The following is a 22366-nucleotide window of genomic DNA, read 5'->3' on the forward strand; positions in this document are numbered from 1 at the left end:
GAGTTGTGGGTGGGAGGAGGAGTTGGTGGGAGGTGGAGTTGGTGGGAGGTGGAGTTGGTGGGAGGTGTTAGGGTCATAGGGGCAGATTGTGGGTGGGAGGTGGAGTTATTGGTGGGAGGTGGAGTTGTGGGTGGGAGGAGGAGGAGTTGGTGGGAGGTGTTAGGGTCATGAGGTGGATTGTGGGTGGGAGGTGGAGTTGTGGGTGGGAGGTGGAGTTGTGGGTGGGAGGAGGAGGAGTTGGTGGGAGGTGTTAGGGTCATGAGGTGGATTGTGGGTGGGAGGTGGAGTTTTGGGTGGGAGGTAGAGTTGGTGGTGGGAGGAGGAGTTGTTGGTGGGAGGTGTTAGGGTCATGAGGCGGATCCCTCACACACGGCCTGGTGTCCCTCCTGAGGTAGTGAGTGAGTTCTTGCTGTATTCATTCACTTGAGATCTGCTTGTTAAAGAGTGTCTGAGACCTCCCTCCCCTCTCTCTCCCTTGCTCCCTCTCCCACCCTGTCCCATCTGTGACACACCAGCTTCTCCTTTGCCTTCTGCCATGAGGCTCCTTGAGGCCTCACCCGGAGCAGATCCCGGCCCCATGCTTCCTATGCAGTCTGCAGAACCATGAGCCAAATAAACCCATTCTCTTTATAAATTACCCAGCCTCAGGTGTTCCTTCAAAGAGATGCAAAAGGAGCTAATACCCCACACACTGATAAATTTTATATCTACAGAAACATCCAGTCGGCCTTCTGGAGGCAGAGAGGCCTGGGCTTCATCCTGAGTGTGCTTCTTACCAGCCATGTGTTCATGATCCATTTGCTGAGCGTCTCTCCTTGTTTGTTCATGTGGATGATGGAGGGATCCCGATGTCCAGACCTTTTCAGATACTCACATGAACTCATGCTTGTGAAGCAGTTAACCCAACACGGGTGTGGCAGCTCAGCTGACGCCAGTAACACCAACCCCTCACGGCACTGCTGATTCAACACGGGCACAACACGCACACACAGGAAAATATGCCTCTCAGCGCAAGTTTGAGGAGGCACAGGCCTAACATTACATTTTAAACAATTTAATATTGTGCAGAGGAGCGCTGCTCGAAAGATTCTAGTGGATTTGTTACTTTTTAATAGCCAAAGCTTGTGCCTCTTCCCTCCCTACATTTCAGGACTAAAATCACTAATTCATTCACTCAGAAATTCTTTAAACTGAGGCAGGCAGAGACAAATGTTCTCTTGATGAACAAAGGAAAATCATAGAAAGGAAATTCACTTTTCCTTCCTTCCTTCCTTCCTTCCTTCCTTCCTTCCTTCCTCCCTCCCTCCCTCCCTCCCTCCCTCTCTCTCTCTTTCTTTTGCCTTTTTTGGTTCTGGGAAGGAGGAAATATAACCATGTGTTAGTCAAGTTTCGTGTGTTTCTGCCAACAGACTCCTTCCTCTTTGGTCTCCTGGGCTCGGAGGGTGATGGAAGTGGTGGGGCCACCTGATGTGGCTGCTGCCATCATGCTGGCCATTGCAGGGAGGGCCTGGGGAGGAGGTGAACAGCCCTCCACTGCAGCCTGCCCCTTTGGAGGCCACCATGATGGGGCCGAGTCAGGTCGCGTGCTGGGAGAGGGAGAACTCCAGGTCAGCCCTGGGTGCCGGGGCCACAGAGGGAGCTCTCTGCAAAGTTGCCCCTGTCCCTGATGCCAGCCCAAGCCCAGCGAGGACCTGGAGTCCCCACCCCAGGCTGCAAGGGGGCATGGCTAGGTGCCATTCTCCATTGTGCCAATGGGAACTGGGGACAAGCAGGTAGGGTCCCTTTCCAAATTGGCAAGGCAGGAGCTTCCCAACCTGTAGCTGCAACCTGGTACCTCTGTGCTCTTGGGGGCAAAAGCAGGCAGGAGCCCCACTCTCCAGGCACAGCTGCAGCTGCCCAAGCCAGGCCTGCAGACCCAGGCGTCCGTGCACTCTTGGGAGCCTGGGAAGGGTCCCTTTGCCCTTGCAGGCTGTAATGTGCCTGCTCTCACTGCCTGGCCTCTCCCTGCTCTCAGCGCCCAGTATGTTCTTGGAGCAGAGTTGGGGCTAAGTCTGGTGCTGTTACAGCATGGCCAGCTGTGTGCATGCTCGGGGCAGTGCTGCTAACCCCCTACATCCTCAGCCCCCTGTGGGCTGTGGTCATAGAGGAGTGTCCGAGGGGAAGCTGGGGGGATGGCTGAGGACGGCTAGGCACTGGCCTTCAGGTGCCTCTGGGTGCCAGCAGTCTAGGTGCCATGAATGGCCACAGGAAGCAGACAGGCTCCTGGGCAGAAAGGGGTGGGTCCCCAGTGAAGCCCCACCTTCGGGCCTGGGCAGGCCTGAAGTCCGGGGCGCCTGGGCTGCCGTTCCTGCAGACTAGAGGGGGATCTCATAGAGCTTTTTCCTGGGCTACCCATGGCTGTCCACAGTCCAATCAGCATGCAACCCTCCACCAAGGCCCATAACAGCCCCAGACTCAGCCAGAGCAGGGCAGAGGACAGAGAGATGGCAGGGCGACCAGCTGCAGAGAAGAGCCACCCTCTCTGCTGAGCGCTTCAGAGAGACAACAGGATGAACCGCTGCAGAGAGGAGTCACCCTCCAGGGCCTTCTCTCTGCCGAGAGCTGAACACTCAATGAGACGACCTTCCTGCAGAGAGAAGCTGCCCCTGTGGGTCTCCTCTGAGCTGTTCTAACACTCGGTAAAACTCCTCTTCATCTTGCTCACCTTCCACTTGTCCGTGTGTCTCATTCTTCTGTACAGAGGACAAGAACATAGGCAAAGGCACCACCAGCCACAGAGGTTTCCAGCCAGAAAATCAACACTCCAGAGATCCCATAACAACAGCAGGAGGAGCACGGTTAGCCTGTACCCAACTTTATGACTCCTAATGGTCTCACTGGTACTACAAACACAGGGACATTTGGGACAGAGAAAGACCGCATGGCCCACAGGGGAGAGAGTGCCTCAACCGTGACGTCATCTTCTCAAGCCCTCAAGCTGGGAGCGAGGGGGATTCCTAAAATGCTGGTAGCATGGCCTTGCCCACTAAGGTGAGTGAAGTTTCTTCTTCTATCTCATAGATAAGGACAGTCAACATCCTGGAGAAGAAATGTGTGTCCTTCACTGACAACAATCCCAAATCCAGGTGACAACAGCCATGCACCTCACCCTGGTGTTAGGTTCTGTTTAAAATCAGTGTTACTTAGTGGTTCCACGGAAATCTCTGTCTGTCCATCCTCCGAGTAGAAGCTCATCTCTGAAATTCTGAGACTTTCCACTGGGGCCGTGGACTCAGCCTGTGCTGCCCTTGAACAGCTTTATTGATTAGGACGTGCAATGAGCACAGATTCCCAAATGCAAGGATGGCTTTTCCAGTTCAGCGCTCACAGTTTTCCAAATGGTTGAATTCGGAGTTGAATTGACTCAGAACTGACAATAACCTTAAGGCCTTTTGATTAACAGTTGACCTTCCCAATTTGGAAACATGTTTTCTGTTTTTCGAAAGGAATAATTGAGTGCTGATTTAGTTTATGATGCTTGGCAGGAACAGAACACGCTGAAGTCCTGTGCTTTTCTGTTTGTTATTCCTCAAATCAGCATTTCAGACGTGTGGAACAGGTTTTCATTTTCCTTGTTTGTGGGAAGACAATGTTCTGCTTCCTTTGTTCACCTGGAGCGAGTTAAAGAAAAGTCTTCACTTTGCTCTTAAAACCTTTGTGGGATGTCACTGAAGTTAATGCCACGCCGTGGAAAACGTCCCCAACCCCTTGTTTATTTGCCTGTCTAATGCACGTCCATTGTTTGTATCATGACAACAATTTTGGCTTCATCATGTTTCCACATCACCTGTTTTATTTTAACAGAACATTCCCAAGCCTTTGATATCAGCGTTACAGCCAGTTTCTTCATGGTCCTTCCCATGGTAACAAGGAAAGTGTTCCAGAGAAATTATTTTGTTTATGTTTTACTGCTCTAGAACGTGGAGTCAAATTTTAGAAAAATATTCCCAAAACCAAAAGGTGTTTTGCAAGTTGTAGCCAACTGATATTAAATGTATTTGGCTTTATTGAAATCTAAACAATCTTCCGTTTGGAAAACCTTATGAAACAAGTTTTATCTTATTACTAGGTGTGACTTTACTACAAATGGTTTGTACAGTTTTATTTGCAAATCATCAACATAGAGGAATCTGTGTGAATTTTTCACTTCAACTTAATGCAATGACAAATAAAAAATACAAATATTAAATTTGGACTATTTGAAACTGTCGACCTTATAAACATGCACATCCAAACCATGTCCTATGTATGACCTCATCACCTATTTTCAACAGCATTTGAGAAAGGTAGAAAAAGCAAACAGAAAGCACGTAACATGTTGAAAACACAAAAGCCCTCAGGGACGAGCAATCAGGACGCTTCATCCAGCGTCCAGCACTTCCCTCCAGGGCCTTAGGTGCAGGCAGGGAGCCATTTTGGCTCCGTACGTGCACAATTTCTTAAGGAACTTGAAGACTGAGTAGCTGATTTCCTCTGTGCTGTAACTGTTTGTTTGCTTTTCAAGGCTGATTGCTAAGTATTGTTAAACGACAAGAATTGAAATAAGAGTAGAAGAACCATTTTAGAAAAATTCAGAACTTAAATGGCAATATTAAAAATGCATTAATTAAAAAATTACCTGGACATGTTGGCACGCACCTGTAGTCCCAGTGACTTGGGAGGCTGAGGCAGGAGAATCACTTGAACTCAGGAGGCAGAGGTTGCAGTGAGCTGAGATCGCACCACTGCACTCCAGCCTGGCGACAGACTGAGACTCTGTCTCAAAAAAAAAAGCATTAATTCATCAGATGCTTTTGAAGAAACCACGGTGTGCTGGCAACTGTGTTAGGTGGTACGGATCCGGTGGGAGCAGGATTCATGTGTCTTCCTGTGCTTAGGGAGACTTCTGTGAGGCTGCAGGGCTGTGTCAGTGGCATGTTTTATCTTTACCAGATGGAGGGGACATCAGCACTGTGAAATGGACAATATTTTATCTGCACCACCTTAGTGCTTTGAAGATTCTGCAAATCCCCACTAAGATATCTTTGTAAAACATCTGGATGCTCAGTAGGTGTTTGGGATGCATTTTCTCAAAAATAACACAGGAAGTTACTAGGGTTGCGTAGAGAGGTAAACACAGAAAACGTTCGAAGACCTGTTTGGGGAAGATGCCTCCAGGACACAGCTGACCTTCCCGTCTGGACAAAGCTCTTCCAGGCTCTGCATTCGTTCCAGCTTTCTCACCAACTGCCAGCATTTCAGAAATCCAGGCCCTCCTCATTGTTATCTGTACTCTCAGAGTTTCCTGGAGTCTGATGCCAGTGGGTTATTCTGAAATGTCCTGTCCGTTCACACCCATTGATGGAGCTGGCCTGCCTTTAACTAATCACAGTGCTATGGGCTGAATAGGGGTTCCCCCAGAATTCATATGCTGAAGCCCCTCTCCCCAGTGTAATGGTATTTGGGGATGGGGCCTTTAGGTGGTGATGAGGTTAGATGAGGTTGTGGAAGTGGGGTCCTCGTGATGGGATCAGTGCCCTATAGGAAGAGACCCCACCACCACGTGCGGACAGAGTGAGAAGGTGGCCAGGAAGCGGTCCTCACCAGGACACAGCCACGCAGGCACCCTGACCTCATGCTCCAGCCTTCAGGCCTGTGGGGTCATGCATTTTTGTTTGAGCCACAAGTCCATGCTGTTTTTTATTCCAGCCTCGGTTAAGTTATATCATTATCCAAAGTTGGGTAACTTCTTCACATTTTGATTTATTAAACAGCCATTACTGAGGGAATACATTTGGATTCATTTGTAAGTTATGTCAGTCTTTACACAAAGCGTGCTGCTATTGATGACAAATTCATCTTACATTTTTTTTCTTTCTAAATAACATATTGGAAGAAAAATGAGAAAATGCAGATACTCAAAAACACAGAGAAACATTACCCAAAATTCTATTACATAGCTCTGGACATTGGTTGTATAAATTATCTTAAACACTGCTCCTTTGGTGTGTGAGTACATTACTTTGTGTAAATATGGTGTCTCTTGTTAGATTACAGAAGTGGTATGACACACTGTTGTCTGCTTTCCATTATCCCTCCTCAGTCAAAGTATATGTCAACATTTATTTACACAATTGTATCTGTATGCCATTTTAATTGCTACTATAAGGTCCCCTTTTGGGGATATTACATATTTAACTTATTTTATATTGTTTGTAGTGTCATGACTAATTTTATATGTTGGCCTGACAGGGCCATGGGGGTTCCCAGATATTTGGCCAAACACTATTCTCAGTGTGTCTGCAAGGGTGTTTGAATCTGACCCCCGAATAAAGCTGAAGGAGCTCCCCGGTGTGCGTCGGCCCCGTCCAATCTGTTGAATCATGAGTAGAACACAAAGGCCAGCTCTCCCCAGGTCAGAGAGAATTCTTTCTGCCTGCTGCCGCTGGCTGCTGCCTTCAGACAAGAACTGACCACTGAGCCATCGGCTCCCTGGGTCCCTCGCTTGCAGACCCCCTCACAGGGGAGTTTGGGACTCATCAGCCTCTAGAATCATGTGGGCCAAACGCTTAAAATCTCTCTCTGTTTTTCTCTAGATAGACAGAGTGTGGGGAATTCCTAAAATAGATTCCTAAAATCTATCTATCTATCTGTCTATCTCTCTCTCTCTCCTATCTCTTTGTCTATCTAGATAGACAGTAGACAGATAGATAGGTTCTGTTTCTCTGGAAACCTTGACTAATACAGATACTTAAGATACTCTCAGCTCTTTTTAATTAAAAAAAATATATATATATAAAGAGAATCTCCATGCCTACAGCTTTGAACATATACTGGTTTATTGTTTTAGGTGAAATTTCCAACAGCAGCTCTGCTGGGAGAATGGGGGAGTGCTTTTCCAGGGCTGTGATGGAGGGTCCAGGCCTGAGTGAGGAAGGCTGCGTGATGGCCACTCCACCTGTGTCTGGATGTGTGATTCCTGACAACCTTGACTTTGGGCCTTGGGAGTCACCTTAATGTGTCCAACTAACAGGAACATGTTGCATTTCATTTTTATTTAATTTAAAATGTCTTGATTTCTAGTGAGGTTGAAGATATTTCAATGTGTTAATTGTTCCTTACCTCTGTTCACATATAGAGACATAATCTGTGCACACATCTACCTTTTATGTATGGGGTGCCATGTTCATGATGTTTAATAAGCCCATTCCCATTGGAATGTCCTTCCCAAATTTCTCCATGCATGTCAAGAAGCTGCTCATACTTCAGATCGCTCTTCAGGGCATTTTATCCAGAGAGAGATTTTATCAGCCTTTATTCAAGTTGATCCCTTTTTCTCTGAATTCATTTATCTATTTGTGTCTGGTCTGATCATTATTTACATATGTATAACTATATTGCACAAACCTGAAACAACATTCCCCAAACTTTCATCAATGACAGCATTAAATAGGATGACCTGCACACAGTAGGTGCTTAATTAATGAATGTTGGATGGATGAGCAAGTCCTCCTCTAAATTCAAGGAAGGTGACTGTATCCATACTACTGGAGATAATCAAAAAGTTCCTTATTTTTGAAAAGATAACTCTAGAGGTATGACTGCATTTTGAAATGGATTATTTAAGTCACATTGAATACATTCATCCTTGACAGAACTGTGGCTTATTTGCTACTCATTTTAGGTAACTTGTGAACCAAAAATATAGCTCCCAAGAGGCTTATATACAAAATATCAATTGTAGGCTCCAGGGAGAAATTTCCAATATCTCTTTCCTGCTGTGACTTCTACATTGCTGTGGTAAAACTAAAATAACAAAGTTTTATTTATCATGAATTTCATTCGTTTGTTGTTATAATTTGTTTTCCCTTAGATAATAGCTGCTATGACACATGAAGGATATTTATTTGCCAAATTGGTGTTTCTCAATCAATGCTACCTTAATCTAGGGGTCTTTTACTCTAGAAACTGTGAGCATTACATTACTGGATGAATTTTCAAAAGGACCAGAATGGCAGGCAGAATTGGATGAACCCCACCATAGAAGCTAAAACATAGTCTTATCATTGTACGTGAATTTCAGGAACATTTCCTTTCTTTGTGACTCCGGGTAGATCCGTCCCAAGGATCACTAGGCACCAAGTCTCAGGGAAGAATCACTTCCTGGGAGGAGTTTTTCCGTGTTCTTCGTTTGTCTTCCTATTGCACTTTTTGTGGGGTCACCGCTAATTTTGCCTTTGGCTGCATCTTGACCCTGTCACTTTGCTGTTCTCACAAAAGCTTCTGCTGTTCACCCTCTCTGCTGATTGAAACTGATGAGTACACTTGAGTCTTGCTGCAGAATTGAAAGCCATAGAATTGTGCACAGTGAATGAAGTTTTAGTCATTGGAAAATAGGCTATACATATGTGTGTGGGGTGTGTGTGTGTGTGTGTGTGTGTGTGTATGTGTTTAAAACATCCTCCTCTCCCTCTCTCTCTCTCCATATATATATATATTTCAGGGAGTTGGGGTTGTAGGGAGATTTTTTCCAGAATTCTGGGAGCTCCTTCACCAGGGCTCTGAATAGCTGATTGGAAATCTCAGTGTGAATAAGAGAAAAGCCTTCCCCCAGGAATTTCCTCCTTCCACAGAAGGCACGAGTGTTAGTCAGAGTTCTCCAGACAGACAGAACCAACTGCATGAAAGGGATTGATGAGGGGCAATCAGCTCACAGAATCACAGGGCCAGAGAAGTTCTAGGATAGGCTGCTACAAGCAGCAGAACCAGAGATGCTGGAGAACCAGAGAAAATGGAGAACCTGAGATGCTGGAGAACCAGAGGAGCTAGAGAACCAGAGACACAGCAGAACCGGAGGTGCAGCAGAACCAGAGACACAGCAGGACCGGGGGAACTGAAGAACTGGAGGAGCTGGAGAAGCGCGAGAGCCAGCAGCCTGGCTTAGTCCAAGTCTGGAAGTTTCAGAACTGGGGAAATGGACAGTGCAGCCCCCAGTCTGAGGCCAAAGCCAGAGAGCCCTACAGAGTCCAAAAGCTGAAGAACCTGGTGATGTCTAAGGACAAGAGGAAGAAAGAGGCCTTGCCCTGAAAGGAGAGAGAGAGCAGAGAGAGAGAGAACAGAGAGCGAGCAAATTCTTCTTCTCTCTGTTTTGTCCAACTGGGCCCCCAGGTGCCACGCACATGGAGGGTTGGTCTTCCTGTCTCAGACCACTGAATTTCAGCCAGTTTCTTCTGGAATCACCTCACAGATACACTCAAAAGCAACACATGGCCAACCACCTGGCCTCCGCAATCCAGTCCGGCTGACGGCTCCTATTAATCACCACAGCTATTGTCCCTTGGACTTAGCCCGTCTGGGGCTTGGGACCCAAGGAGCAGATCAGGTATTTCAGACAAAACAGATGCAACTCTGTGAGGCCCTGTTGTTCAATCCAAAGAGCATTTCGTTGAATCAGTGTACACATGAGCACACATATGCAAACAGGTACACACAGGGATATGTATATACACAGGCATGTGCTCACACATGCACACACATAGGAACACATGCCAACCACCACAGCAATACACCCATGCATACATGTACATATGGACACACATGCTCACACATATGCATACTGACATGTGCATGGACACACAACACACACATCTGCACGAGCACATGTGCACACGTATGCACACAGGTATCCGCATGTACATGCATGTGAACACAGGCACACGTGCACATATACACACATTCACAAACGGATATATTTACTTTTTCTATGTGACTCTGTGCTAGAATTTGCAGACACAGCAATAAACATTGCGGGCAGAGCCCTGCCCTTTACTGGTGTTTTTTAACTAGAAAGGGGGAGAGAGAGAGAGAGAGAATTAGAAATGAAGACACATCACACAACCACGCCACACGTAGGAAAAGCCAAGGACCTGCAGGGTGTTGTAGGAAACTCCTGGCACCCAGGCTTTGGGAATGTGGGGGAAGTTTCCAGAAGGAAGTAAATTTCAGTGGTTTGCAATTTCAGGAGGGTTAATGTGGGGAAAAGAAAGAGAGATCAGACTATGTCTATATAGAAAGAAGTAGACATAAAAGACTCCATTTTGTTCTGTATTTGAGATGCTGTTCATCTGTGACCCTACCCCCAACCTTGTCCTTGCAAGAGACATGTGCTGTGGTGACTGAAGGTTTAACAGATTTTGGGTTGTGCAGGGTGTGCTTTGTCAAACAAGTGCCTGAAGGCAGCTTGCTGGTTAAAAGTCATCACCATTCTCTTAATCTCAAGTACCCAGGGACACATACACTGTGGAAGGTCGCAGGGACCTCTGCCTAGGAAAGCTAGGTATTGTCCAAGGTTTCTCCCCATGCGATAGTCTGAAATATGGCCTCGTGGGAAGGGAAAGACCTGATCGTCCCCCAGCCTGACACCCGTGGAGGGTCTGTGCTGAGGAGGACTAGTGTGGAGGAAAGAAGGCCTCTTGGCAGTTGAGACAGAGAAAAGCATGTCTCCTACCCGTCCCTGGGCAATGGAACATCTCGGTGTAAAACCCAATTGTATGTTCTGTTTACTGAGAAAGGAGAAAACCGCCTTAGGGCTGAAGGTGGGCCGTGCTAGCGGCAATGCTGCTCTTTATGCACTAAAAAGCAATGTTGCTCTTTATGCACTTTATGGAGATGTTTGCATATGCATCTCAAGGCACAGCACATTTCCTTGAACTTATTCATGTCACAGAGATCTTTATTCATATGACTTACTGCTGACCTTCTGCCTACGATGATCCTATTATCCTGCCACTTCCCTTTTTCTAAGATGGTAAAGCTAATGATCAATAAATACTGAGGGAACTCAGAGACCGGTGCCGGCGTGGTCCTCTGTATGCTGAGTGCCGGTCCCCTGGGCCCACTTTTCTTTCTCTATACTTTGTCTCTGTGTCTCATTTCTTTTCTCAAGTCTCTGGTTCTACCTAACGAGAAACGCCCACAGGTGTGGAGGGGCAGGCCCCCCCCTTCACTGACTATGGAAGGGCGTGGGTGTGTGGGTGGCATGATGTGCTGTGGTATCTGGGGACGGGGTTGTACCCTGTATCTGCATCCAAATCAAGTCCAGCAGGACGAGAGCTCAGAGTTGGAGGGAGGCAGGAGAGGAGCTCAAGTTTCACACAGGCAGCCCTGCCCTCAGCTGCAGGTGTGGACTGGCGAGCTCCATCTCTTGGCCTCTTGGGGTCTGTGCTGCCACAAGGCCTCATGAGGCCGCCTCCTGCCCTGTGAAGCAGGAGTTTGGCCTGAGCTGGTGGGGCTCTTGTTCTGTCCTCCAGATTCTGCTGGGTCCTGGTTCGCACAGGGTAGCGTGAGTCCTGCCCGCACACCTTTCTTCTTCATACTCTCTTCACACCCGTTCTCTTCACTCTGGGTAAGGGAGAGAGTGGGAATCAGTTCTTAAAGGGACCTCACCCTCAAAGTCCACTCTGATAACTAGGAGGCTGTGAAAGGAACAATGTTTTCTAGGAATAAAAGGACATTTTTTCTCTAGTGAACCTGTGTTCCTTTTCACAGACAACAGTACAGGTTTCTCCCTGAAGTCCAAGGGGCGTTTACGTGCAGGGTCTCTGTCACATATAATTCTCTTTAATTTTAAATGACGTTTTCACCGCCCTTTAAAAATGTAAAATTCTGTGGCTCAGAGACTCCAAGGCAACCCCTCATGACCCCGACCTCCCAGAGCTCGGGCCCGGCAGAATCCTCTCCCTGATCGGGGTGGCTCCTGTGACTCTCGCCTGACTCCTGACTCAGAGAAGATGCCAGGGTGACGGCAGCAGGGATGCGGGTCTCCTGAAGCCCACTCTGTCCGGCCGGCTGTGAAGACGCAGCGGCTGCGATGTGGCTCCGCTGTGGGGCTGTGGGCAGGACTGACGGCTCAGGGCCAGCGGGGACAGCAAGCGGCCAGCACTGAGGCCGAGCTGTGTAGCAGGGCGGGAGTGGGCTCTGCCAGCAGCCAGGGCTCGGGGAGGCCGGCCCTTCCCTGTGGAGCCTGCCGATGGAAGTCAGCGCCATGGACCCCTCAAGGGCCTCTACGACCATGAGCAGAGGACCCGGCTGAGGCAGGCCTGGACTCCTGACCCCCAGAAACCGTGAGATAATAAATGGGTGCTGTTCGAAGCCTCAGTGTGGCATAGCAATGGATTATGCATGGACGGGGCTTGGCTATGTCGCCACCCAAATCTCATCTCGTCACCCGTCATTCCCGCGTGTTTTGGGAGGGACCCTGTGGTAGATGAATCACGGAGCGGTTTCCCCCATGCCGAGCTCGTGATGGTGAATAAATCTCGCGAGATCTGATGGTTTTATGAGGGGTTTCCGCCTCTCACGCGAGTGAATAAGTCTCGCGAGATCTGATGGGTTTATAAGCGGTTTCCGGCTTCACTTAGCTTTCAGTCTCGCTTGCTGCTGTGTTCTTTCACTGCCAACATGGAGGACGGTTTCCGCTTTCGCCTTCCACCGTGAGGCCTCTCAAGCCGCGTGGATCTGTGAGTCCATTAAACCTCTTTTATATTTATAAATTACCCAGTCTTGGATATGGCTTTATCAGCAGCATGAAAAGAGATGAATACGTGCATCATAGATTACCAATATCGAACGTTCTTAATTGAGAATCACACAGGAAAGCCCACGGGCCCGATTTAGCCTCTGGTTGTATTTATAGATCCCAACCTAGGAGAAAGTGGGTGTTGAGTAAATATTTTGTAATAAATATCCTAAATATAATGAAATATTCCTACCATATCATCCCAGCACTTTGGGAGGCCGAGGCGGGTGGATCACCTTAGGTCAGGATTTCAAGACCATCCTGGCCAACGTGGCGGAACCCCGTCTCTACTAAAAATACAAAAATTAGCCAGGCGTTTTGGCAGGCGCCTGTCATCCCTACTTGGGAGGCTGAGGCAGGAGAATTGGCTGGAACCCATGCGGCGGAGGTTGCAGTGAGCCAGGATGCCAAGATAGCGCCACTGCACTCCAGCCCAGGCAGCCACAGCAAGACTGTCTCAAAAAAAAAAAAAGAGGAGCTAACTTATTAATGTTCTGGTGTAAAATCAATTGAACCGTATGCTTGTCTTATTTATGAAGAAGAAATTGTGTCCTCAGCTGTGGTCTTCCTCCCTAAATCTGGTAAAAGATACAGCCAGTCCTTTAAAACCGCATACATGGGTTAATTAATCTAAAAAGTAAAACCTTTTTGAGACTCTTTCAATCTTGAGCATGGTGTGTTTGGCAACAAATCTAATTTGCAAACTAAAATAGTGGCTGTGCGTCACCCCCAGGGACTGCTCTCCTTCCTGCCGCGTAGATTGTGAAACCGTGGATTAGAGCAAGCAGAGAGATGGAATTTTAGGACCTTGTGGACCATCTTATTTGCTAAGATAAAAGTGTTAGTTTTAGTAAAAGACAAATAGAATTTAAGGACATTTGTTACAGTGAGATTGTGTCAGGGTTACGTGCAGGGGACACACCCAGCTATTTGACGTGGGTATGTTGATGTGCATAGAAGCTAAAGCATTTATCTTAGGAAGCACTGGGAATATGGACCTCTGGGGAACACTAGAGGAAGGGTCCACAGCCAGGTTGCAGGATCAGAACAAGGACCAGCCTGGGAAGTATCTGTAATCGCCAGCGGGTTCTGAGTGTGGCTGGTGGCCCAGGCAACAGGGCCCCTGAGCCGGCAGCTTCAGGGAGCAGCAAAGCTGCCTCTTCAAGCTGTGAATGGCCATGAACCAGGCCCTGCCAGGGTTGGGGATGCCCCTCTCCACTCTGCAAAGTCCTGGAGGTGCATAGCAGATGGAGACCCTTTAATGAGAGGTGAGACGGAGCCCGTGGGCTGTATCCCCTGAGCAGGCGATCCCTGAGCCAGTAGGTATTAGCCCTAATTTTAATGTGATTCTAACGGAACTTTCTCATTCCTGAGTTCTTGTATACACTGAATACACAGAGTAAACCCTGATTTTTTTTTTTTCTTTGAGACAGAGTCTCACTCTGTCCCCAGGCTGGAGTACAGTGGTGTGATCTCGGCTCACTGCAACCTCCGCCTCCCAGGTTCAAGTGATTCTCCTGCCTCAGCCTCTGGAGTAGCTGGAATTACAGGAATTTGCCATCACGCCCAGATAATTTTTTGTATTTTTAGTAGAGACGGGGTTTCACCATATTGCCAGGCTGGTCTCAAACTGTCGACCTCAAGTGATTCACCTGCCTTGGCCTCCCAAAGTGCTTCGATTACAGGCGTGAGCCACCGCACCTGCCCCTTTTAAAATTTTTTAATGAAAGGACTCACCTGAAGCACCACTTTGCCGAGCAGACCTTGTCCTCTTTATCTTTGGTCTGTGCTAGTCGCTTTTCGTGTTTCTGCCCATAGTGTCCGTAGGGCAGTGCACAGGGAATATATTTATCAGTTAGCGCTGTGTGGCACATGGCAGGGATATGAAACACAGAAATCAGAAGGAAACCCCTTCCCTGGGTCAGCACTTTCTCTAGGTGAGGGTGATTTGAAGAAACCAAGCTTTTACAATGTGGAAAATTCCAGAAATAAGCATGCTTGGGGCCCTCCCAAGTCCCAGAGCCCCGCAGCGCTGCCTGGGAATTGTCTGTGGAGGCCCACGCAGGTCTGCACTGAAGGCGCTTCTCACAGCTGAGGCCGTAAATGCGGCTGCTTTCAGCCTAAGCCGGCAGCTTCATTAAGACTTTAGCATTCTGTCAAATGGCCTAAAGAACGTTAATGAAGACAAGGCATTGCTAAGTGTGAAATTAAGTCCTTGTAAAAATTTGTTCAGAAAAGTAGTTTTCCTTGCCTCAGAGAAAGACGGGAAATATCTCTTTGAGTGTTTCCGGCAGCATTTGAATAGATAATATAACTAGATTTCCACAACAAAAGTCACATTTACAAGTCTTCATGTTTTCCCGTAATTTCTAAGAGCCATGATTTGGTGATCCTATTCTGAGGAGATAATTGTCTGCAGTCTGGAGGCTGTGTGGAGTCTCTGGCAATGTGATCGATGTGGTCAGGGAGGGCTTCCTTCAGAAGGAAGGGGCACTCTTCCCTCACTGCCAGCATCCATGCCCAGGCCTCTGCCTACACAATGGCCCCCAGGGGCTGCCTTCAGCATCCGTGCCCAGGCCTCTGTCTCCACAATGGCCCTCAGGGGCGGCCCTTCAGACACTTCTCGATAGAGTGCTCAGAACTGTCACCTGACTCCAAATATCATCCTAACTGATACTTAAACTCACATAGGACTTGAGAATTCCAAAACTATTATAGGTTATCCAGCTTTAAGCTTTACTTTATTTGATCTTTGTGAAGCAGAAAGGAACAATGATCACTTTCAGAAAGATAAAGCTGAGATTCAGACATCCTACGTAATTTGTCCCAATTGACTCAGCTTCTTAACGATTGGACTGGCACAAAAACCTATGTCCCCATTAGTATACGGTGGTCTTTCTCCTAAACCCAAACAGGTCTGGCACATCGTTTGAGAGTAGAGATAGCGGTCCACTTCCAATGCTTGACTTTTCTCCTGGTGAGCTTTCAAGGATAATTTCCAACTTGAAGAAAGAAAGCTGAACAGTCCATGTTCAGTGCTTTTGAATTTCCATTTTTGTATTTAACTTTTCTTAATCTCTGTTACTCAAGATGATATATAAGTTGAATCCACTGAACTTTGGACTTTTGGACAATTTTTGGCATAGGGTCACATTAAAATGCTTATTGCTCCATGGATGGGTGGGTGAAGGAAATGATCCTTGTTTTCACTTCTTTGTGTGCCTGTCTGGCTTTGATGAGAACTAAGAAATCATAAAATGCATATTCAGTCTGCAGCTATGAATTTTTTTATCAGTTTGATACAGCGTATGGTAGAGGAAGGAATTATTTGCTTGATTCTCAGAAAGGGCAGTGTTACTTGATGTCTCAAAGGTGGAGACATTTTATATCATTTATTGTCGTGATATAAAATGGCATTTGACCAGAGAACCTGGGATGGCCTGTCCCCACCCCACGAAAATGCTGCCTTTTCCTAAGCGAAACGAATAGCGCACCATGGAGGAGAAACCAGAGTTCCTCTTGGGACAGCTGAATCCACGCGCAGGGTCCTGTGTGGCCCGAGGTGAGGTGGTGCAGGGCCTGTGGCTCGTGGTCCTGGCCTGCCTGTTGCCCTCCATGGACAGCTGCAAGTCAATGGCTCTGCACATGCCTGAAATTCAACTTAGGTGAACTTTACCCTGCTTTCAAATTCCAATACAGGGAGGAAGATCTAGAATAAAGTATTCTGCTTGGATAAATTAGGGTCCTAAATATTCAGTGCCAGTCTGCTGGGCCATTTGGAGGATGCTGACCTCAGGTGGTGTCCGGTTCCTGTCTGGCTGCCTCCTGCCGGGCTGAGGGGGCGCCCTGTTTAGTGCTGTCTCCAAAGAGAAGGATGGACACACCGTTCTCCCATTCACTCCCAGGGTCCTGTCTGACTCCCTCCTGCTGAGTTGAGGCGGCACCCTGTTTAGTGCTCTCTCCAAAGAGAAGGATGGATGCACCATTCTCCTCCCGTTCACTCCCAGGGTCCTGCATGGGGATAAGTCTTACAGGGGGAATTGTTCAGCCGTGTGCACTTCCTGACGCTCAGAGGTGGGGGTGGTGTAGGATGGCACGGGCAGCGGGACACACAGCGAGCTCATCACAGTGTGTGTGCGGCAGCCACGGGGTGTGAGCCATCTGCCACCAGCTTGGGACCCAGGAGAGACCAACACTCTGCAACTCAAGCCTTCGGCATCCAGACGCTTAGCTTCCATGAGGCTGAAGTTCGTCGTTTCTTGTCTGTGGGGGCATCTACCTTTGCCTTTTCACTAAGGAGGCATAAATGTCGATCAACTACAGACTTCAAATTGTTCTCATTGTGCTCAGGTCAAAGAGAAAACTCCACGGCACCGGCTGTTTCATCATCTGAAAAGGAACATTTTTCCAAAAGGAATCTCAGCATCCTGGAGAATTCAAATCCTGTCTTGTATGGAAATAAAATAACGACTTCCAAAGAATTCCACATGATTTTTCAGGACTGATTTCTAAGCCAAGTGAGGACAGGAATGAGCTTATACCGCGGGATGGAGAAACAAGGAGACTCTTCGCTTACCCCAGCACACGGTTCAAGCACAATGCTCTCATTTGAGTGCAGCTGTTTCAACTGAAAAACCACCTTGCTTTTGTCAATAATTTGTGTAAAATTTGGGCAAATCAGGTCAAAAATAATGGGAGAGAGCAAATAACATTACAGCTCAGCCTAGATGGTTCTCAGCAGGCCCTTCCCAGAGCTGGGGAGCAGGCAGCCAACTTCCCGGTGCCCATCAGGCATATCTGTGGTGGGGTTTGCCTCTCTTTGCTGGGGCTTGCTCTTCCCAGGATGGAGAGAATATGCTCATCCTGTCCCTGAATGCTGCCACCATGGTCTCTGGGCAGCCGGCTGCTCTGGAGGCACAGACTATACTACCTTCTGTGGCAAGTTCTCAGCAGGAAACCCGTAGAACCTTTATTTTCCTGCAGCTGCGCTCTCTTGCTTTTGTTCTATGAGAAGGTGGAGAGAGGAAGTCTGCTGTGGACTGCAGACCCCAGGCCATCTCCCTCACCTGTGGATCCCGAGACCTGACCCACTTGCCATCAGCAGAGGGGAATCCTGTACCCAGGTCACCCCCTGTTGTGATGACATGGGTTTCCCTTGCATGAGCTTTTTCATATTTTTAGAATTATCCTGTTCTCCTGCTCTCATAGATATTGATATTTGCTCTATCAGTCTACCTTCTTCCGTTTTGTTTCTTGTTATGTTCAGGCCTGTGGATCTGTTTTCCTCATGTATTTTCATACATAGGTTTCTCCAGAACACTGCACCTCAAACCTTACCTTGCATTGGAATCATGGGGGTGCTTGTTGCCCACAGATCCTGGGGTCCTGCCTGCATTGGAATCATGGGGGTGCTTGTTGCCCATAGATCCCGGGTTCTGCCTGCATTGGAATCGTGGGGGTGCTTGTTGCCCACAGATCCTGGGGTTCTGCCTGCATTGGAATCATGGGGGTGCTTGTTGCCCCTGGATCCCGGGTCCTACCTGCATTGGAATCACTGGGGCGCTTGTTGCCCACAGATCCTGGGGTCCTGCCTGCAGAGTTTTGGATCCCATGGGTCTGGGTGGGATTTTCAAAGAAGGCCTCAAGGCCTCAGCTGCCTCTGCTGCTGCTGCTGTTTCAGCGACTTCACTTTGCAAAGCTCTGCTTTAGAAGGAAAGAACCAAGGGGCCCCCATGGGAGATAGCCTGTCCTTGTGAGGGTGTGGAGAGTAGGTTCATAGCTCCGAGGAATTTCTCACGGGCTCCTTTACGTGTCTTACTACTCAGCCTTACACTAAAATAAGTAATTTACTTCAAAGAAGTTCTTAAAATGAGCATTTCCAGACTTTTACAATTTGAACTTTAAGAAAATTTGACTTTATAAGTCATCTAAATCCTCTTTGCCCTTACATTCTGAAATCTAAATTATTAGCAAAATTGATTTTGAATGTGGATATAAAACTTTTATAGGTCAACAACCTATGTGAGATTAGGTAGGCTGAACAATAATTAATCTCAAAACTAAGTAGGAACTGAGCAGTGCAGCCCTAGGTCCAAGTGCGGGGCTCTCAGACACGCCAGCCCTCAGAACCGACCTTGATCAGGCCCCCCACTCCGGCCTCCCTGCTGAGGTCCCTCCTTTTGATGTTGTCTCTGCAACACAACCGTGCTCCTGTGAGGCTGACGTGACTCTCCCGGTTCTGTGGCCCTGTACCCGGGCACTCTCAGGATGATGTATCTAGGTTCTTTTTCTTAGACTGACCTTGTAGCTTGGCATTGACTTACACTGGATATTTTTGGCATTCTTTTCTATCCTGCTGTGCTACTGAGACGGGGACCAGACAGATACCACTGCAGAGAAGGTGGTAGAAATAAGGTCTGAGTAGCAGTGAGGAGGTATCTGCAGCAATTGATCACGTCATAAAATGATGCCAGGAAGGGACGGAGAGCTTGGGAAAATGTGTTCTTGTTTTCATTAAATTGATGAGAGGTGACCTGCATGCAGAGGCATTGGGAGGCCAGGATGTTCTGGGTAGAGACTGTGAAAGCTGACCTCAATATTCCAGACATAGGCCAGGTTCAGTGACAAGAGATGTGGGGAGGAGCCTGAGAATGAATAACTGCCACTTTGGCTGAAGGAGGAGAGCCCTTTGTCTGAGTCCCGATGTCTTGGGAGACGCTGGGAGACACCAAGCCCTGAGAGGAAGAGCCAGGCGTCCTCATTCCTGTTTGTGCTCCTGACCTCCAGGCTGCTGTCCAGCCCCCACTTCACCAGAACTCCCCTTCTGTCCTTTTCACACTAAACTGGATCCCAGGACACCAACCCCAGGAGGTGCCCTCGGATTCATCTGTCTCTTCCCAAAGCCATCCAGTACCTTTGGCCTGGCTGTCCTTTTTGAAACACATTTTCCCTGATTTCCAAGAGAACAGTAGGTTGTCCCCCTGGCTTCTGAGCACCCTGGTGTCCCTCCTCAGATGGAAGATTTCTACCCAGCCCCAAACAGGAGAAACCCAAAGAGTCCAGCCCCTCTCCCTCCCAGGCTTCTCATGACATCTTCCATCCCCCAGGCATCACTTGCTGTGGATTCCCTGAAAGGTCAGGTTCACACCTGGTGCTCGCATTTCTCTTCTGAGCCCAGGCTGCCTGCCTGACCCCAGCCCTTGGCTGTCCCAAAGATGAGTCTATTCCAATCTGGACTCTACACTTACCTGCCCACACCCGTCTCTTCCCAGCTCAGCCAGCGGCAGCACCTCTCAAGGTGCCATGCAGCCAGGACAGGGGCCTCATCGCAGAGGAATGTGAAATGCAGAAATGTTAAAATTTCAAGTTATTGCTGTAACGAGTGCCTGATGCCTTGTGCTCCGTGAAGTGCTTTATGCAGTGTTTTCACCCATTCCTCTCTTTAATTGTTTTGCCAAAAATTCCACTGACCAGTGCTGACTATTACTGCCTTGTGGACTCTTCTCTCTTATTTTCCACTGTTATGGCCTAAGACGGGTGAGCTGTCCGATCCTTTTCAAGCCACAGCATTGTTTATTCCTGTTAATCCCAATCACATGGAAAAAAATAAAACCCACAAATACCTTTCAGTGAAAAGACAATTTAACCAATTTTCCTCATTCTGTTATTATGGATTTTTTTTTTAAATGTAAATATGGGAGTTTGCATTTGCCCTTCTGTTATTTCATTCCCTTCCCTCTGCCTCATGGCTCCAATCTGCCACCTGCTCATGACGGATGACTGCCATTTAATGTCTTAACTAGGATTCTTGGCTTCGTGTGTACTGAAAACTGATAAATGTGCTGTCCACGTCTTAAAATGAAATTATTCACAGAAGTGAGGAATACGAATCCAAACAAGAATCTCTGGGGAAGTTGCTGAGACAAATATAAATTAACCAAATTGTATTATTACTAAACTGAAATGAAAAAAACAAAACACAGATATATTAGTACAGGGATATATTAAAAAGAGTAAATCAGTTCTTAGAGTTCTGTGACTTGAAACCATTTATGGATGTGAGATTATGTAGGTAAATATATAACTAAGCAAATAGAGCAGAAACATGTCAAAACTCCACACACAAATTTCATCCTCACTGGTTCTGCAGCTACTTAATGCAATAACATTAGAATGTCACATGGAAGGACAGGAGCTGAGGTCACCTGGTTTTCTGGTATCTGGGAAGAAAACAGTGATACTGACCACTGGGCAGACAGGGACTGGAGAAGAAAGGTATGGGGAGAGTGGAGTTTCCAGCAGGAAAACCTCAAAACAGAGGCGAACTGGAATAGCTGATTTGCAGACAATTGGTAGGGCAGAATATTTTTAGAGATCATGGAGTTGAACCCTTCATTTCACAAACATAGAAACTGAATTGTGAAGATTTGGGGTGACAGAGACCCAGTCTCTTAAAAAAAAAAAAAGAAAAGAAAAGAAAGCCAGCACGGTGCCTCACACCTGTAATCCCAGCACTTTGGGAGGCTGAAGTCAGAGGGTCACTTGAGGCCAGGAGTTCGAGGCCTGCCCTGGCAACATAGTGATACCTGGTCTCTACAAAATTAAAAACAATAAAAGAAGATGGGCATGGTGGTGCACACCTATAGTCCCAACTACTCAGGAGGCTGAGGCACAAGAATCACTTGAACCGGGGAGGCAGAGGCTGCAGTGAGCCGAGATCGTGCCACTGCACTCCAGTCTGGGCCACAGAGTGCGATCGTATGTACAAAAACAAAACAAAAAAAAAGAGCTTAATAATGAGGTCCCCAAATTGAGACTTTTGTAGTGAGGACAATAAGACATTCATCAAATAACTACAAGCAGAGTGTGACAAATACTGTGTAAACATTATGTAAAAGTAAAGAAATAAGGATGCAGCTGTGACTTCTGGTTTGAGACATGGGGTTGAAGAGGGTGTTGGGCTGATGTGGGGGTCACTGAACAGAAAGGAGGAGGAGCATTGCCTGTGGAAGGAAGAGCCCTGGTCGACACTCAGGAGCCCTCGTCAAGGGTCCTTGGGGACTCTCGGGACATACAGGGGAACAGTTTGCAGCCTGAGAGCTCGATACCGAGACTTTATTCTCTTGCTAGTGGGGTGCACTGACCTAGAAATCTAGGCTTCCTTCTCTGGATCACGGGGAGGCTTTGGGAATCCCTGAGCAGGGTGTTGGGCCGGCTGTCTTCAGCGTTCCCACACTGCAGGCACTAACTTTTGACTAACATGAAACTGTCTGAATTTTGGAGATTATGGACTCGCTGTGAACTTGATCGATGATCTAAGCTACAGCAGGAATTTCTGAGTGACCCATATTTTTTCCCTTTTGAAAGTAAAGGAAGTATTATATCTAACTCATCCTCACTAAAGATCCAGACATCGTCTATTAAAAGAGGTGCGTGTTCTCCTTTTTTCCAGGTCTCGTGTGAGGGTTTGCTCCTAATGAGATTTCCTCCTAATGAGATTTCCTCTCACAGAGCTCAGGGTTGGAAGGCCCTTCTCCCAGCCGAAATTCCTCCCTGCTTTGAGCCCAGCAATCTCTGTGGGGCGGGGGAGGCTGCCCCAAAGGGACAGAGAGAGAGACGGCCTGTCCAGAGACTCCCAGTCCAGGCCCACCAGCTCCCAAGGGCAGCCCATTGGGGCAGGGACAGCTCTAGCAGTGGAATCAGCAGCCGTGCAGGCAGGTGGCTGAGCACCTGAGCATCACGCCCTGCAATGCATCTCAGGGTGTCTGCAGG

At 47.7% G+C, this 22366-nt stretch overlaps 1 long non-coding RNA gene across 2 annotated transcripts in view; it reads left to right on the forward strand.

Moving 5' to 3' along the window:
• The first annotated feature begins 12477 nt into the window (after positions 1-12477).
• Positions 12478-22366, forward strand: part of LOC117063053 — a 76091-nt gene continuing 66202 nt past the window's right edge. For both annotated transcript variants that reach the window (XR_004428702.1, XR_004428701.1), the window contains exon 1: positions 12478-12536. This is a non-coding gene — a long non-coding RNA (uncharacterized LOC117063053). The remainder of the gene's footprint in view (positions 12537-22366) is intronic.

This window comes from Trachypithecus francoisi, unplaced genomic scaffold (genome assembly GCF_009764315.1).
Source record: "Trachypithecus francoisi isolate TF-2019V2 unplaced genomic scaffold, Tfra_2.0 Lachesis_group17, whole genome shotgun sequence".
Taxonomy (NCBI): domain Eukaryota; kingdom Metazoa; phylum Chordata; class Mammalia; order Primates; family Cercopithecidae; genus Trachypithecus; species Trachypithecus francoisi.